This window comes from Myodes glareolus, chromosome 6 (genome assembly GCF_982192425.1).
Source record: "Myodes glareolus chromosome 6, mMyoGla1.1, whole genome shotgun sequence".
NCBI classification, from domain to species: Eukaryota; Metazoa; Chordata; class Mammalia; order Rodentia; family Cricetidae; genus Myodes; species Myodes glareolus.
Window position 1 is genome coordinate 49,728,996 of NC_142031.1, and position 17,967 is coordinate 49,746,962.

A 17,967-nucleotide genomic window follows, 5' to 3' on the forward strand; every position below is an offset into this window, starting at 1 on the left:
ATTCCTACAGTTATGCTCTGATTTATATTGTGATAATAACATGAGATCATGGGGACAAACAGGAAAGGAAAAGTTATGGTATAATAGTGGTGAATCTGAATGTCAAGATCACAAAGAGTCAATTGTGCTGTCAGGGTTTTGTCCACTTGACACAAGCCACAGTCATCTGAGAAGAGGGAGCCTCAATTGGGAAACTGGTTCCATCAGATTTGCCTGTTGGCAATCTAGGGGTAATTTCTTAATTAATAATTGATGTCTGAGGACCCAGTCTGCTGTGGGCACCACCCACTATTATCATATGGGACTGAGTTCTATAAGAAATGAAGCTGAGGATGTGTTGAGGAACAACCCAGTAAGCAGTGTTCTTCTATAAATGCCTGATTCTGTCCTAGAGTTTATCTCAGCAATAAAAAGAAATTAAAAATAGCTCATCTGAGGCTAATGAGGTAACTCAGAAGTTTAGAGGACTGAGGCTTTTCCAGAGAGACCATGATTGATTCCCAGCACCACATGGTGGCTCACAACTGTCTGTAACTGCAACCCCAGGGGATGGGGATCTTATACCCTCTTTTTCTTTTTCTTTCTTTCTTTCTTTTTAAAAATATCCAACTAAAAGGATTTATTTTAGCAATCTGAGACTGCACTCAGATATTTGGGACCTAAGTGGTGTAGGAGGTTCTTCTGTTTGTGTGCTGCTTTCATTGGCTGAATAAATAGACTGCCTTGGCCTTTTGACAGGGCAGTCCTTAGGTAGGCGGAGTAGACAAAACAGAATGCTGGGAAGAAGGGAAGTGTGGCAGACACCATGAATCTCTTGCCTGAGATGGACGTAGGTTAGAAGATGCCGGTAAGCACAGTCACGTGGTGATTCACAGATTTAATAAAAATGGGTTAATCAAGACATAAGAGTGGGCCAAAAAGAGGCTAAATATAATGGGCCAGGCAGTAATTTAATTAATGCCGCCATGGAGCCAGTCAACAGGTCAGACATGCTGAATCTTTCCTGGTAAGCCATGACATCATGGTGAAATAAAGATTATTAGAAATGGGTTAAATCAAGATGTAAGAATTAGCCAATAAGAGGCTAGAGCTAATGGCCAGGCAGTGATTTAAATGAAAACAGTTTCAGTGTGATATTTTGGGTGTAAACTAGCCGGGTGGCCAGGACCAAAAGCAGACCTTCTACTACACATGTACTACATAAATGTGGAACACAGACATACATGCAAACAAAACACGCATAAAAAATGAATAAATCTAAAAACTAAGATAACAACAACAAATATCCCTTACATATAAAGCCTTTAGAAAACATCATAAAAAATACATCAAATACTTCTGAGTATGAGGAAGTTTTTATGTAACGAATCACTGAAAAGTCTCTTACATCGTTAAATGATGCAGCATATTCTGGTGACATTCAGAAATTACAGAGATGGGATATTAAAATTCTGAATGATCATATACAATTGCAGTTTTATAAACATCTATGCTAGAATTAATTTATACGGAGATATATTTGGATAATATACTAGGTTCTCAGGTGTCTTATCATCCCCAAATGTTTGATGTAAATTCCTCTCTTATGAGTATAAGTTACCCCAGATTTCTCCTGAGACTCTGGTAGTCCTCTTCAATATTTTCTCCATGTGTTTTTTCTAGAAGTAAACCCAAAGAAATCATGACTTAGTCAATATTATAAAAATTTATTACATTCTAAATTTTATGATGTGACCATAAATTCACTCCATGTTCCCTTTTGATATTCCAAACCAGAAAACACTATACACATGAGCAGGAAACAGTTGCCTCAATGAATAAGTTAAGGAATCATATTATGTTTTACCTATGAAGATCAGGTTCATAGTTTTCCTTCACAACATCTCTGTAGAGCTTCCTTTGGCTAGAATCCAATAAAGTCCACTCGCCTGAGGTGAAGTTCACAGCCACATCCTCAAAGGTTACAGGGTCCTAAAACAGTGCACATATTAGGATGGGTGGGTTTTACCTGACAGGTTGACAGGATGCAGAACCATCTAGAACATGTGCTTCGCAAGACACTTCTAAGTGGTTATGCAGATAAAGGTTAACATGAGGAATTATAGGGATTACATGAGTTAATGTGAGAAAAACCACTCACGGTGCATGGAAGCAGTCTCTGACTGGTATGCAGGATTATAATAGAGGAAGAATGAACTGAACATCTGGCCACTCATTCTTGATTGTGGTTATGTTCAGAAGTTTCTATATCTTGGTCCTGCAGTGTTAAGTCCCAAAGAAACACACAGAGGCTTATATTAAATATAAACTGTATGGTCTATTAACTCAGGCTTATTTTTACCTAGCTCTTACAACTCAAATTAACCATAATTCTTGTCTATGTTAAGCCATGTGACTTGGTACCTTCTCTCAGTGAGGCATTCTCATCTTACTTCCTCTGTGCCTGGATGGTGACTGGCTTTCTGCCTTACCTCCTCCCAGAATTCTCTTAGTCTGGTGGCCCCAACTACACTTCCTGCCTGGATACTGGCCAATCAGCATTTTATTAAACCAAATGAGTGACAAATCTTTACAGTATACAAAAGCATTATCCCACAAGATGATTTGACCATCTGTTTCACACTCTTGCTTTAAGATTTCTATCATGATTTACTGAAACCTTCAACCATGATAAGAAATAAACTTTTTCTGCCTTAAGTCATTTTTGTCAGCTAGTTTATCACAGATATAGGAAAAGCCTAATACAAGAAGAGACATAAAGAAGTCGGGCCATTGTTGAAAAAGCAAATCTGAGTGGATCATTTTGGTAGATGCTAAATATACAAAAATGTGAAAGAAATGCTTACAGAAGAGGCACAGATCAGGAAGGCTCAGAGTAGAAAAAGGATTTAGTTTTGAACTAAGATGGGGGCCATGACTTTGCTATTTTGTTCAAGAACTTAGTTTCATTCTGCCTTGGGACCAGGAACGTAAAGGAACTTATGTTTAAAAACAATGAAGTACTTCAGTAAGTGAAAAGAGTATGAGCAAGTTTAAAATTTTAAGACATGCGGTGATGAGAAAGCAGCTATAATTCATATGAAATTAATTCTAGGCCCTGGAAGAATGGTGAGACAGAACAAGAGAAACAACCTGAGACATTACTTGGGTTTTGCACCCAAAACCCTGTGAGTATTCTTTGAACAACCATCTGTACGTAACCTTGGACCACATCTGCTATTAGGTTTCATGTTTTTTTAAAAAAAAATGGCAATGTGTTAGCCCCTCAGACATCTTATTAATCCCTTTTATCTATTCAATTGCACTGACACACATCTGGTAACAGTGGAAAATGGCCTGAAAATTATAATGTGCCATTTCGGGACTCATGTACCTTAGTCAGACTGTGTTTTCAAAATTAGCATCTCGGGGAAGTCTTTTTACCACTTTGCCTCTGAAAAAGGCATATGATTAAAATCAGATGCATGATGGGAATGGGCATATGCAATGAGCAAGGCTTTCCCAATGTCCCCCTTTCAGTCAAAATGTAGAACCCTCTGTGCATGCTTAGACACCAAATCTCCCCTTCAAAGCCCCAAGCAATAATTAGTGATCCAACCCTGTTCACACCCACAGTTTGGATATTTTAGGAAGGTTATTGAAGAGAGGGAGCGAGAAAGACCTTGAACTAAAATTACCAAAAACAGGAGCAGCAGAGCAGGTCATTTTCAATGGGCTGTGCTCTGATATTGTAGGATTGAACTTGCCGACATATCTGCTGATCCTATACTTGCAACTCATGCACTTTCTGACCCTCTCTAATGTTCCTTTCCCTTCTCTCACTGTATACATTGGCTATGATTCTGTGAGCTAACACTTCTCAATAGGGAGCAATGCCTTGTTATGTGAAAAACTGATGAGCATGGAAAAAACTCTCAGTTGTTTGTTAAGTTTTAAGCTTTGCTACCAATAACCCTATATTACAGGTGGTTAAGCCACGCACTGAGACACCTTGATACCTATGATCTCGATTGGTGTGGGAGAATTGTCTGTATTCTGTCAATCATATTTTAATAAAACACTGATTGGCCAGGCAGGCAATATAGGCGGGAAAGCCAGACAGGAAGTAGAGGTGGAGCAAAGAGACTGGGAGTATTCTGGAAAGCAGGAAGCTCCCTCCGCAGTTCTGCACAGACCACCAGAGAGGAAAGATGTGAGCTGCCACGCTGGAAAAGGTACTGAGCCTTGTGCTAACGTAGATAAGGATAATGGGGTAACATAAGTTATAAGAGCTAATAAGTAGCCTGACCTAAAGGGCCAATCAGCTTTAGAACTTATAGAGATCTCTGTGTGATTGATTTTCTCTGGGACTTGCCAGCTGTGGGATACCAGGCGGGAACAGATACCCCAACAAGCTGGCCTTCATCACTACACTTGATAGTCATAAGACTAAAGCAAGGGGATCATTAGATTGAGGCTAGCCTGGGCTACAATATTTTCTATCAAAATGAACTATCGAAAAAAAGTGGAAAAGAAAGACTCCAAAAAAAATAAAACAAGAAGACTATCTTTTTTTCTTATTTTTCCAAGAACTTTGGGTGCATCATTAATTTACCAATTTGTAAGGTATCATTTTTTTTATGTTAGCTACCAATACTATAAACCTAAAACTGTCTTCATTCTGTCTCATAGACTTGTTTACACCGTGATTTTTCATTAATTTGGGGGACTTAAAATTTTCCTTCTTGATTTATTTATTGATCTAATTACAATTTTGTAGAACGTTGCTCAGTTTCCATGAGTCTGTACTTTCTGTAGGAGTCTGTACTTTCTGTAGTTCTACTGCTAATAATAACCACCTTATTCCACTTGACAAATAGTCTACCATTTCTCTATATTTGTAGAGATCTCTTCTTGTCCGAATGTAGTTGAGTCTGGAGGAGGATCCCCGGGGTTCCTGAGAAGACTGTGTATTCTTCAGTGCTTGGCTGGACTGCTCCAGAACATGTCTCCTAGGTCCACTGACTTGTTAGTTTTTCATTCAGATGAATCAATCAATTGATAATTGTAGGTTACTGAAGTCATATATTATCTGTAATTTTAGATACAGTAGTGTGTCTTTTACAAAATTGGGTACCAGTGTTTGTTGTGCATGTTAATACTGCAATTTCCTCTTAGGAGTGTTCCTATGAGTATGAAATGACACTATGTATCTCTTTTGACTAGTTTTGGTTTGAAGTTGATTTTTATCAGATACACAATAGCTATACCGTCTTGGTTCATTTGCATGGAAGACCAGTTTAAATTCCTTTTACCCTAAGATGGCATCCATTATTGACAGTAAGGTAGGAATTAAGATTCCCCCCCACCCCACCGAGATATATTTTTTTATTGTAGCCTTAACTGTGCTGGAACTCACTATGTAGATGAGGCTGGCCTCAAACCCAAAGGTCTGCTTGTCTCTGCCTCCCAAGAGCCGGGATTAAAGATGTGTGCTACTACTGCCTGGCAGGAATTAAGACAATAACATTAAGGGTTATTAATAATCAGATATAATGGTGCATGACTTTAACCCTAGCAATTAGGAGGTAGAGGCAGGTAGATCGAGACCATACTGGTTAACATAGTGATTAGCAGAATGGTGAAAGCTACACGGTGAGACACTGTCCCAAAAAGAGATATTTCCAGACAAAAGCTCTCAAACCAGCTGAGCTGCCTGGAAGAGGTTCAGACCAGCACTGTTATGGGATCTGCTCGGATGCAACATAATTCAAACACCAAGTAAATGCAGAAAACTAGTATGTATTGTAATCAAGCTGGTGCTGATCCATCCGGGGTGCAGAACAGATACGGGAGCAGAACTGTGACCCTGAAGCAGAATGTTACGGAGCTTTGAAAGCATAAAACACACAAACATCTGTGCCAAATTACAGTTCCATTTTCCACCAATCAGTATTCAGGGAACAGGAGCTTTCCTGGGGATATTTCTTCTCATTGGTTGTCTTATTCCTGTGGCTGGGCAGTTTGCCCAGCATTCATGCCTCAACTTGCCAACCAGGATCTGGGTCACCCAGGAAGGTCTTGGAAAGTTAAACTTCATTTGACCTTTATTCAAAATGGAAGTTCTATTCAAACTGACTTTAGTTTGGTTCCTTCTTACAAGCAGAGCAGCCTGGAAAAAGCAGAGACCAGCCAACCTGCTGGGTAAAGGGTCAGACCAGTTGATCTATCAGCAAAGAGCCGGGCCCAACCTGCTGAACTGCCCACAGGCTTGCAAGGCTCTCTGGCTGACCAGCATTCCTGAGCTGTCACCCATGCTACAGTTGGCTTTGGTGATACAGCTGTCTTTAATTCATTTCTGACCCTGTAAGTACATCCTCACTTATATTTCTGTAATTGCCCCAATGAAACTCACTGGTTCACCAAGCTGGCCTTTGGTAGTAGCCATACTTTTGCCTATTGTTGGTTTCCTGTCTGGTTTGAAAAGATGATTGGTCACATCTCAAATAGAATGTCATCACAAAACAACTACATATAAAGTAACAGATTAATTCAAATTCAGTAATGCTCAGTGACTTCAATACCCAACTCACCAGTCAACTAATGAACTAGACAAGAAATAAACAGAAAAAATCTGTAATTAAATGACACAATGAAGTCAGCCGTGGTAGGGTATGCCTTTAATCCCAGCACTCAGAAGTCAGATGTGGGTAGATCTCCATGAATTTCGGATCACCCTGGCCTACATAGCAAGTTTGAGGTCAGCTGGAGCTACACAATTAAGACTGAGTCTCAAAAGGACAAGAAACAAACAAGCAAACAGAATAAATGACACCATAAAACAGATTGACCAGCTAAATACACAAAGGATATTCCACTCAAACACAAGAGAATACACACTTCTAAGCATCTAATAGAAAGTCTTTATATGAGGATACAAAGCAAGTTTCAACAAATAGAGAAAACCTAAAACGATGTCTTGTATTCTATCTCATCGCAATGCAATAGGACTGAAAGCACGTGTTGCGTTTGCAGAGGATCTTAGCTGGGTTCTCAGGACCAACATAGAGGATCAGAAACACCTATAATTCCATTTCCAGAGGGGTCTAATACTTTCGAAATTCTGACCTCTGTGCACCTGGCAAACATAATGCATATTCTTTCTTGACGGCAAAACACTCACTCATGTAAGTAAAGCAAACTACATGTAAAAAATAAATGAGAAAGTAGAATCAACAAAATTACAGGTTGGTATTTGAAAAGATAAACATGATTGACAGCCCATAGCCAAATTAAACAGGAGAGAAAAAAGCCTAATTAATAGAATTAGAGATGAAAAAGACATCACAATCGACAGCCCAAAATTTACGATAACATATTTGAACATTTTATACTCCAAGTCTGGGTATGGTGGCATCCACCTTTAATCCTAGCACTTGGGAGGCAGAGGCCTTGGACTAACCAAGGTCAGACTCTTGTACATAGCAAGTTCCAGGCCAGCAAAACCTACATAGGAAAACACTGTCTCAAAAAAAATTTTCAATAACCTTAGTAGAATGCATTCAGTGTTCGCCACAAGAGGGTTATGCTAAGCAATCAATGACACAGCTGCTGCTCAGGAAACTCAAAAGGGCTTAGAATCTGCCTGCCTCAATTTCAGGGAGAAAAAAGGTCTACTTTTAAAATTATGCAGCAGGGCTGAGAATGTGGCTCACTTGGTAGTGTTTGCTTAATATGCAGAGACATCCTCCTTCTGTTTCCTCCCCAGCACCACATTAAACCAAGTGTGGTGACTCATTCCTAGCAACCCCAAAACTTGGGAGATGAACCTAGGATCACACCTTCAAGGTCATCGACAGCTCCTATGGAGCTCCAGGACAGAAAAACCGAAAAATAAAAAATAAAATAAAAATAAACTCACAGTACAGGCCCCTTCTGTTTGGAAAAGCAGCCTCGAGCAAAACCAATACAACACCAAAGAGATTACATAAAACGATAAAGCAGGTCGGAAACCAGTGTGCCAGGGCAGACAGGCAGCAACGCTCACCACCCGCGCCCCTTCTCTGCACAGTCTGAACTCCGCGTCTCCAGCCGTGTAGGCTGCATCGTCTGCGGAAGCGGAGGTTCATCGCGAATTCCCCACGACAGGCTGGGGACTGGGATGAAGCAGTTTCACAGCAGCCACAGACAGGAGCGGACTCTCAACTGCCGGCACTGGCTCCGCCTGTGCCAGACTCCACCCCAGAGTCTGCAGCACAGCGCCAGGGATCGTCCAGTCGGCGGCGCCAGGCTGCACCAACGACTCCAGGAGCCACCGCGCACTCACCATGTGACACTCACTGCGACCTCCGGACGCAGGCCGAGGTCGTCTAGGAGGGGCCTGCCGACAGAATAGGTGACACCGACGGAAGCCAGCTGTCACACACCTCACAAAAGCTACCCGGGATTCAAAAGTGGAGCCAGGGGCGGAAACCACGGGACATTCTTGTTCCTCATTCGTCATTTCCAGCAAGGAAGTAACAGCGTCCCTGATTGGCGAATGCTGCTGGTCCCGCCTTCTTATTCAAGAGTAGCAGGACCAACATCCTTTCCCATCACGGGGGGGGGGGGGGATTAAAATAAAATCAACATCCGATTATAACCCAGGCTTTCCCCTTGCAATAAGCCTGAGGAATAATTGCACTTAAGGGGAACACTGTTTGAGATTTTAGCGCACAGACTCGCTTCCCCGTGTACTCAGTGGGATCCTACTTTTATTTCACATAAAATAGTGCACAGATTGGCTCCGAACAGTCTAGAATCAGTGCTCTTAAAGAAAACCCGGGACCATAGAAGGAAGGGTCCTGGGTCAGTGAAAGCAGAGTAAGAACGAGGGCCCAGTGTGCCAACTAAAGAATTTGTCACGAATGCACTTCTTGGCTGAGTAAAATAGAATTACCCGGATGAAATGGTCCACAAAGGATAGCCGGTGGGGCTCGGGAACAGATCTTGAACTGGAGACAGAGACCTTACTTTGCCCAGGTCAAGAAGATAACCCACAGTATCAAGTGTAAACATATTCTCAGACCTCAGGACCGCACACTCTGCTGTTCAGGAAGCCTCACAGAGGAACGTTTCCTAGTCATGAGAGAGAGATACCAAATAAATTAACCCCGGGAGCATCCTATGAAGCTTCTTCTACCGTGAAATCTCTCCTTCAGCACTTTAACATTCTTAAGATGGGCAAGGGCTTCCTCAATCATATTAACGTTTTAACCAACGTAAACTATCAAATTCGCAAATACTTCTCTAGGGCTCTATCTACTACAGCGAGTCATTAAACATGATTGGTTTGCATTGCGATGAGAATCTGGAAAAAATCTAAACAAAAGAACAACAAAAGCATAGTAGTGAAATAACACCAAAACCAATGGACATAATAGACATCTTCCGAACAATCCACTCAAACTGAAAAGAATATATATTCTTCTCAGTCGCCCATGGGATGTTTTTATAACATCAACCACATATTAAGACATAAGTCTCAACATATATAAAGAAATTGTAGTAACAATCAACATTCTATCTGACCACAAAGGGTTAAATCTGGATATCTTCAGAAATAGAAATAACAGAAAGTAAATAAACTCATTGAAATTAAGCAACACACTACTGAGTGATAATAACAAGAAATAAAAAACTGAAAAACTAAAGTTGCATGAAAATAAAAATACTATACATATAATATATACACATACATACATATATGTTAGCGCTAACAACTGAACTAAAAACCCATGGAACACAATGGACATAGTCCTAAGAAGAAAGTTTATAGAATTAAGTACCTACAACAAAACATTTGAGATATCTCAAATTAATAATTAATAGTGGACCTGAAGGCCTAAGAAAAACAAGGAAAAGTAACACCTGAAAGTGACAGGCTGGAAGGCAAGATCAAAATCAAGGCTGAAATTGATGACATAGGAGCCACAACAACTCCAAGAACAGCACAAAGAATCAATAAAATGATGATTTCTGTCTTTGAAATCATCAACAAGGCTGACAAATTGAACTGCTTAGGTTTTTTCATTTGTTTGTTTTTGCTTCTTTGTGTTTTTTCAAGACCAGGTCTCTCTGTATAGCACTAGTAGCTCTAAAACTCTCTCTGTAGAACAAGCTGGTCTCAAACAAACTGTGATCTGCCTCTGCTTCTCAAGTCCTGGGATTATTGGTTTGGGCCACGGCTGTCCAGCTGAACTGCTTAGGTTTTTTTTTTTCTTTTGTCTACTTTATACAATCTAGAGTCATCTGGGAAGGGGAAATCTCAATTGAGAAAATTCTTTCAAAAGATTTGTTTGTATGTACATATATGTGTCATATTTGTGATTAATGATTAATGTGGGAGTTCCCAGTCCATTGTAGCGAGTGCCATCTGTGTGTGTAGGTAGTCATGGGTGGTATAGTAAAGGTAAATAAGCATTAATATGACAGCAAGTCAGTAAGAAGCATTCAGTTTCGGCTTCCAGGTTTCACTTTGAGTTCTCACTTTTCTTTATGATGGACGATATAAGCTGTAAACTGAAATAAACCCTTTTCTCCCAAATATAAATATGAAAATGACAAATTTGGAACTCAAATCTTACATCAGAGATGAGGCTCATCAACATAATGAAAGATATAAAGAAAGAATCTCATCCATTGAAGACACAATAGAAGAAATGGATATGTAGGTCAAAGAAAACGTTAAATCTAAACTCTCTTGCCACAGAACATCCCTGGGACCATAAGGAAAACTAGGATAATAAGAAAAAATCAAGGTCAAAGTCACAGGAATAATTTTAATACACTCAATGAAGAAAAATTACTACCCTAAAGAACAGATGCATTTTATCTGAATATTGTGAATTAAAACTAGATATTGTCAAAAACAGAAACAAGAGAAAGCTTACAGTTTGGGTATACCTTATCTTCTACTCATTTTGAGTGAGATTTTCTTCTTCTTGTTTCAGTCATGTTGCCAAGTTACGAGTATGAGCTCTCTAATATATTCATGTAGGCACTTTCTGTTATGAATGTACCTCAGTTTCAGTTGTCTATGGTATGTCCCCATAGCAGTTTTTTTTCCAGTGTTGGCTCAAGGCAAGTGTCAGACACCCTGAATTTGAGGCAATAGGCCCTTGGGAGACACGACTCTATTTCAAGAGCAGCAAATACTCTTGACTACAAAGTAGTCTTTCTGAACTCTACACAAATTTTGCTATCAATTCTTTTCTTATTTTTGGCTATTCTGGCTTGTGAAAGATGAACAGTTAAAGAGATCTGAGCAATGAACTGTTGCCTCGTTCCTAATCCTTGCGTTTTCTTTTCAAGTCCTTCACCAATTCCTGTGCACAAATCCATTTGCAGCTGTCTCCTGCCTCAAAGTCCTGTTTTTCCTTTTATGGCACGAGTTTAGAATGTAGAGAGCGAAATGAAGGCAATGACACGCATAAGCAGGACACAGTTGTTCACTGACTGAATAAGAAATGGGAGTATGTAGTACTTTTTACCTATGGAGATCAGGTTCAAAAATGTTTCCTTCATCACATCTCTATAGAGCTTCTTTTGACTAGAATCCAACACAGCCCACTCTTCTGAGGTTAAGTTCAGTGCCATATCCTCAAAGTTTATTGGCTTCTAAGAGTATATATTAATTAGGATGTTTAAATTCACTGACAGACCGACAGGATACATAATCACATTGCATATATGTTTCTGAAGAAACTTCTAAATTATTATATAAATAGGATTTACTGGAGAATATCCATGGGATGCTATCTTGATTATTTGATGACCCACTGTCTCATTTACTATTTATTAGTGTGTCCTTTATTAGCAGCTTCACATGTCTGAATTTTATGAACTGGACTCTTCAATTGTGATATGAAATGAACTGCTTCTGCCTTAAGTCATTTTTCTCATAATAATCTGTGATAACCAGAGGAAAAGCCTGATATAAGGTTTAGGAAGATGGGAAATCCAAGGAGAGCTAGGGGAAGAAAGAAAGCAGAGTCAGGGAGATGCCATGAAGACGCTCAAGGAGAAAGACTCAAAATTTTTCTGGTAAGTCACAACCTTGTGGTGATACATAGATTGATAAAAATGGGTTAATTAAAGATGTAGAGTTAGTTGATAAGAATGCTAAGCTAATAGGCCAAAGAGTACAAAATTAATATTAATCCTCAGAGTGGTTACAACATATATCTTCATAAAGACTAAGAGAGCTTCAAAAAAGGGCTTCTAGACCCACAAAAACAGGAGTCAAATTGGAGCTTCCTGGTAGCCACATTTTTTTCAGAGAGCCTCTGTTTGCTGGTGGCTAAAGAGAACTGCTCTTTTAGGACACAGTGTCCTGCTGATCATGCTAGTGTCAGGAATGGCTCTGGCTCTTTCAGGAGGTCCTGGTGTGGAGCACTTACTGTCATTTCTGAGCAACATCAGCAATTGTTTTTGCTGGAGCTGGGGTGGTAAACATGGTTTGCAGAGCTAGAGAAAAATATACATCTCCACTATATTGAAAGGCTGAGAGAGGCAGAGTCATCCTGACATCCAGGATCTCAGCAAGCATACTACTTACCATATAAAAAAACGAAACAAAATATTCCTTGTCAGAAAAGAATTTCAGATACACAATAGGACAGATTCAGATGCAAAAGACCTCTAAAAGAGACACAGTGTGTTTCAAAAATGTGCACAGGCTTCGGTGAAAGATGAAAAAAGAGTATAGACAGGTATAAAAAGAAGCAGTTAAAAAATAACTAAATAGCCATAGGTATACCCTGACTTCCTGATAAGTCAGTATACTTTTCTCTCCGGAGCTGTAACATTTGCAGCATAATCTGACTTTTAAACAGTCAGGGTACTTTTTTCTCCAGAGATGTAATACTTGCAGGTAACATGTAACTCTCTCTGAACAATGAACCTAGTAACTTATGGGTATCCTTCTGGGAACAATGAATGATCTTTAGGGGACTGTAACTATATCTTGTTCACAAATTGCAACAAGGGTCATCCAGATAGAAACTAAAGAGTGAAATAAATGAACAGATGTTATGACTCAAAAAGATGTGGCAGATATCTATAAAATATTACAAAAACACAGAATTTGCCTTCTTATCTTTCTTCTCCAAAACAGGCTATGCAGCTGACTATGGAACCTTCTCCAAAACTGACTTCATGTACTTGGCCAAAAGCAAGTCTCAACAAATATTAAGAAATGAAATAACCCCTGTATCTTAAGGAACCACTAAGGATTAAATCTGGATTTCAACAACATCAGAAATCCTATGAACATATGGAAATTGAGCAGCTCTATACTGAGTTATCAATTGGGCAAGGAAGAAAAAACAAAAAAGAAAGGATTCCTAGAATTCAATGACCATAAATGGTCAACATACCTAAATAATGGGACACAATGAAAGCAGTACTAAGAAGAAAGTTCATAACACTAAGATCCTTATTCAGAAGTTGGAGATATCTCATACTCAAGACTTAACACATACTAGATTAAACAGCACAAAGCTCTAGAACAAAAAGACACATCTACTCACAAAACAAGTAGATAGCTGGAAATGACCAAACTAAGGACTGAAATCAATAAAATATAAACAAACAAACAAACAAAAAACCAATACAACGAAACAATGAAACAATGAAAAAGTTGATTCATCAAGGAAATCAGCAAAACAGATAAATCCTTATCCAAAATAAATAAGGCAGGGAGCAAATATTAAAATTAACAAAATTAGGAACAGAAAGAGGTACATAACAACAGTCGCTGAAGAAATCCTTAGGTCATACTTCAATGTACTACACAAAATTGGACAAAGAAATGGACAAGTTTCTTTTTTTATTTTTCCATTCTAAAATTTACACTTCCTCCCCTAGACAAGTTTCTTGATAGATACCACTTATCAAAGTTAAGATCAGATAAAATAATCTAAATAGACCAATAACCCCTAAAGAAATAGAAGTAGTTATTAAAAGTCTCTCAAGCTAAAAAATTTCAGGAACAGGTGGTTTTAAGGTAAAATTCTATCAGTATTTCAAAGAAGAGTTAATACCAATACTCTGAGTGGATAGAAATTACATTCTCTGCAAAAATTAACTCTCTGAGGTTAAAAGAAAGAGATGAAATATTAGTGTTTTTCTCAGGTACTGCAACACTGTAAAATAGTTGTTTACAGAATTGACACTCCCAATACCTTCTGTTTAAAACAACCTACAGCAAAACAAGAAGCAGCAACTAAAATGCAATGTCACTGAGACTCAGGCATCTTATTAACTTTATCGAAAGTCTAGTCCTAATCTGGCAGGTGATAATGGCTGGAAGTAAAGAACTTCCTTTGGGTGATCTTCCTATACTTAGCTTATTATGGTTGGCTCCCAAACTACCCACCTAGATAATGGGAATTGAGAACAACAACAAAAAAAGAAAAAAAAAACCTGGCAACTGACTAGTTTTCTAGAGACCAAATGAATAATAAAACACTACAGCAGATACATGCACTCATGGTCATTGCAGCTCTGGAGCCAATAGTTAAGAAATAATCAGCTTGGATGTCCATCAGCTGATGTCTGGGATGGGTGGTACATGTCCTCATTTGATTCCCACTCAGGAATGAAGAAAACTGAAAGGAAGTTTGCAGGCGAATGGATATTACCGGAAATGTAATTATACAGAGCCAGTTCATGCAAGGCTACAATATGAGACATGGCAGGGCAAGAGTTTAATCCCAGAATGCAAGGGGCAGAGGAGAGTGATCTCTGAGCTCAGGGCTTGCCTGATCAACACAACAAGTTCCAGGGCTACACAAAGAAATGCTCTCACCAAAAAGAAATAACACAAAAAAAGAAGAAGAAAAGAAATAGTGGTATCTTAACTATAAATTAAAATAAAATGAAAATTAAACTAATTATGCACAAAAGACTAATAAATATATTATAATTATTTCCTTACTCAAGTCAACGCTTAAATAAAAAATATTTTTTAAAATCAGGTAGAAAGCACACTTGTTCTCTGAGATGAATATTCCAAAGTTTCCCAAGTAGACAGAAATTACAGTATCTACCAAACCAAACATCTAGAGGCTAATGGAAAGAGAAGAAATATTAATGCTTTTCCCAAGGGCTGCAACACTCTAAGTTACTTGTTACAGGACTGACACTCCCAATCCCTTCTATCTAAATCAGCCTACATCCAATCAAGCAGCAGCAACAAAAATACCATGCCACTACCATGAAACTCTAAAGTCCCGCCGACCTTTCCACATTCTGCAGCTTTCCAAAATTCTAAGTTAAGGCTTAAAAAAAATGCTGTAGACAAATAAAACATGAAGCAAATTTAAATTTCTCTGTCTTTAGACTGATAATTTTGAAAAACTGCAGTCAGAAGAACAAGAAAAAAAAAACTCCTACAATATCATCAGAAAAAAAAAAAAACATGCAAAATCTATGCCCGATATGGTGATATAGAGTTAGACACAACTTTATGGCAAACCACATTCACAAGGGGAGGCACGGGGATCAATTCTGAGGCAGACTAGATGAGGGAGGGAAATGAAGGAGAGAGGAAAGAACTCCAGTGTAATAACCCAAAAAACCTAAGTCAGCCCAAACCCAGGCACAAGAGGAGAACGAAACCATGAAAAACGCATGACCCTACACAGTACAGCCTGGACTCAACATTACCAATCCACCAGTGCTGCAAAATCTGTTTGGATGCATGTCCAGCATGGATGCACCCAAGATGGCTGGCGATTTGAGGGGAAGCAGCTTCACCAGGACAGAAAAGCAGGAGACTAGGGCCTCAAGGCTGCCTGTGGGCTACACAATTCAAGAGCATTGGCATAGGCATTGCTGGGACAGATTACTGCCTTCCACTGGACAGCATAGCACCAGGGGGAAATCTCACTGTTGGAGCCACAAGGAAGCTCCTGTCCCAAACTCGCCAGGCAGGATTCCAGGAGCCCAATGTGCACTCACCATTTCGTACTTCTGATGGGTCTCAGTTTCCTCCCCAGAGGCCTGTAGTAAACAGAACACAGGGTTGCCCAAAATGAGTCCTCACAAGGATACCCTCTGCTAGGCCACACTTTGAAAAGATTTTCTGAGAAGTACACCATCACTATCCAAGCTACTCATTGGACAGTTCGTTCCATGTAGTGAAGCTGTCCCTGATAGGCGAGCTCTACTCACTCTGCCCCCTTCAGCCTAAGGTATCTAAAAAGTTTAGGAAATAGCAGTTTCAAACATTTGATGTTGCTTGAGGAAGGCAGAGTTCAATGAATTTAAAGCCATTGCGCAATACAATGAGACCATGACTCAAAGCCAAACAAACATTCCAGACATGGTGGCAGACATTTTTAAATCAAGAAATCCTGAAGCCTAAGCAAGAAATTCACTTAAGGAGAGACTCACCTAGTCCAGAGCGCTAGTTCTAGGGCAGCGAATGCTAACCAAGAAAGCTACTCTCAAAAACAAAAACAAAAACCAACCAATGAACAAAACCAATCAAGCAAAATATGAAAACAGCAACAGAGAATAAATTTTTTTAAAGTAATTTTATTAAATTATAAAAGTTTCCATTTCCGCCCCACCTCCCAACACCCTCCCACTCCCCCCACTCCCTCTCTCCTCCCTCTTTGTCCCTAAGGGCAGACAGGGTTTCCTGCCCTGTGGGAAGTTCAAGCTCCTCCCCCTCCCTCCAGGTCCAGGAAGGTGAGAATCCAAACAGACTGGATCCCCAAAATCCAGTGTATGCAGAGGAAACAAGTCCCAGTGTCATTGTCAATGGCTTTTCAGAAAGACTCCGGGCTAGCCACATTCAGAGAATCCGGCCACATTCAGAGAATCTGGTTGGATCACGTGCTCGTTCAGTCCCAGTCCAACTGGCATTGATAAGCTCTCATTAGATCCGTCCCCTTGTATCAGTGGGTGATAGCATCCCTCGCAGTTCTTATTTCTTTTTTCATTTTCTTCGTCCTTCTGCTCCTCATTTGGACCTTGGGGGGCTCAGTCCGGTGCTCCAATGTGGGTCTCCGTCTGTATCGTCATCCATCTCCAGATGAAGGATCTATGGTGATAAGCAAAATATTCATCAGTATGGTTATGGGCCAAGGCCAGTTCAGGCACCCTCTCCTCTGTCCAGAGAACAATCTGGGGATCTCTCCTTGGACCTGGGATCCCATATATAATCAAGTCTCCTGTAATCCCAAAAATGACTCCCTTAGTTGAACTATATTCTTCCCTGATCCCATATTCATCCTTCCTCCCTCCCCCACATCCCGGTCCACCGAGCTTTGCCCATTCCTTCCCTACTCCCTTCTTTCTAACCGTCTCCCCTTCCAACAACCCTCCCACCCCGCCCCCCCATGCACCCGAGGTTACCTGGGACTCTTGTCTATTTCCTACCTCCTGGTGGATAGCTAAATAATCTTCATCAGGTTCATCTTCTTATTTAGCTTCTCTAGGATCATGAATAACAGGCTCAAAGACCTTTAATTATGGTTAGAATCCACTTATGAGTGAATACATACCGTGTTCCTCTTTTTGGGTTTGGCTTACCTCACTCAGTAAAGCGTTTTCTATTTCCATCCATTTGCATGCAAAATTCAAGATGTCATTGTTTTTTACCGCTGAGTAAAACTCTAATGTGTATATGTTCCACACCTTTTTTAACCATTCTTCTATTGAGGGGCACCTAGGCTGCTTCCAGGTTCTGGCTATTACAAATAGTGCTGCTATGAACATAGTTGAACAAATGCTTTTGCAGTATGTTAGGGAATCTCTAGGGTATTCCCAAGAGTGGAATTGCTGGGTCCTGAGGGAGGTTGACTCCCAGTTTCCTGAGAAACCGCCACACTGATTTCCAAAGTTGCTGCACAAGTTTGCATTCCCACCAACAATGGATGAGTGTTCCCCTCATTCCACATCCTCTCCAGCATAGGCTATCAGTGCGGTTTTTGA

At 39.9% G+C, this 17,967-nt stretch overlaps 1 protein-coding gene across 6 annotated transcripts in view; it reads right to left on the reverse strand.

Moving 5' to 3' along the window:
* The window catches only part of LOC125404129 (uncharacterized), a 58,403-nt gene extending 49,931 nt beyond the window's left edge, over window positions 1–8,472 (reverse strand). Inside the window, exons 1-3 of one of the 6 annotated variants that reach the window (XM_087907204.1) lie at window positions 8,306–8,472; window positions 1,847–1,971; window positions 1,601–1,658 (exon numbers count right to left, since the gene is read on the reverse strand). The gene's annotated coding sequence lies outside the window, so the exon portion shown is untranslated. Of the gene's footprint in view, window positions 1–1,600; window positions 1,659–1,846; window positions 1,972–2,140; window positions 2,259–7,900; window positions 8,188–8,305 lie in introns of those variants that run through there. The other 5 variants (XM_087907205.1, XM_087907206.1, XM_087907207.1 and 2 more) reach the window with 5 other exon arrangements.
* Between the last annotated feature and the right edge of the window lie 9,495 nt (window positions 8,473–17,967).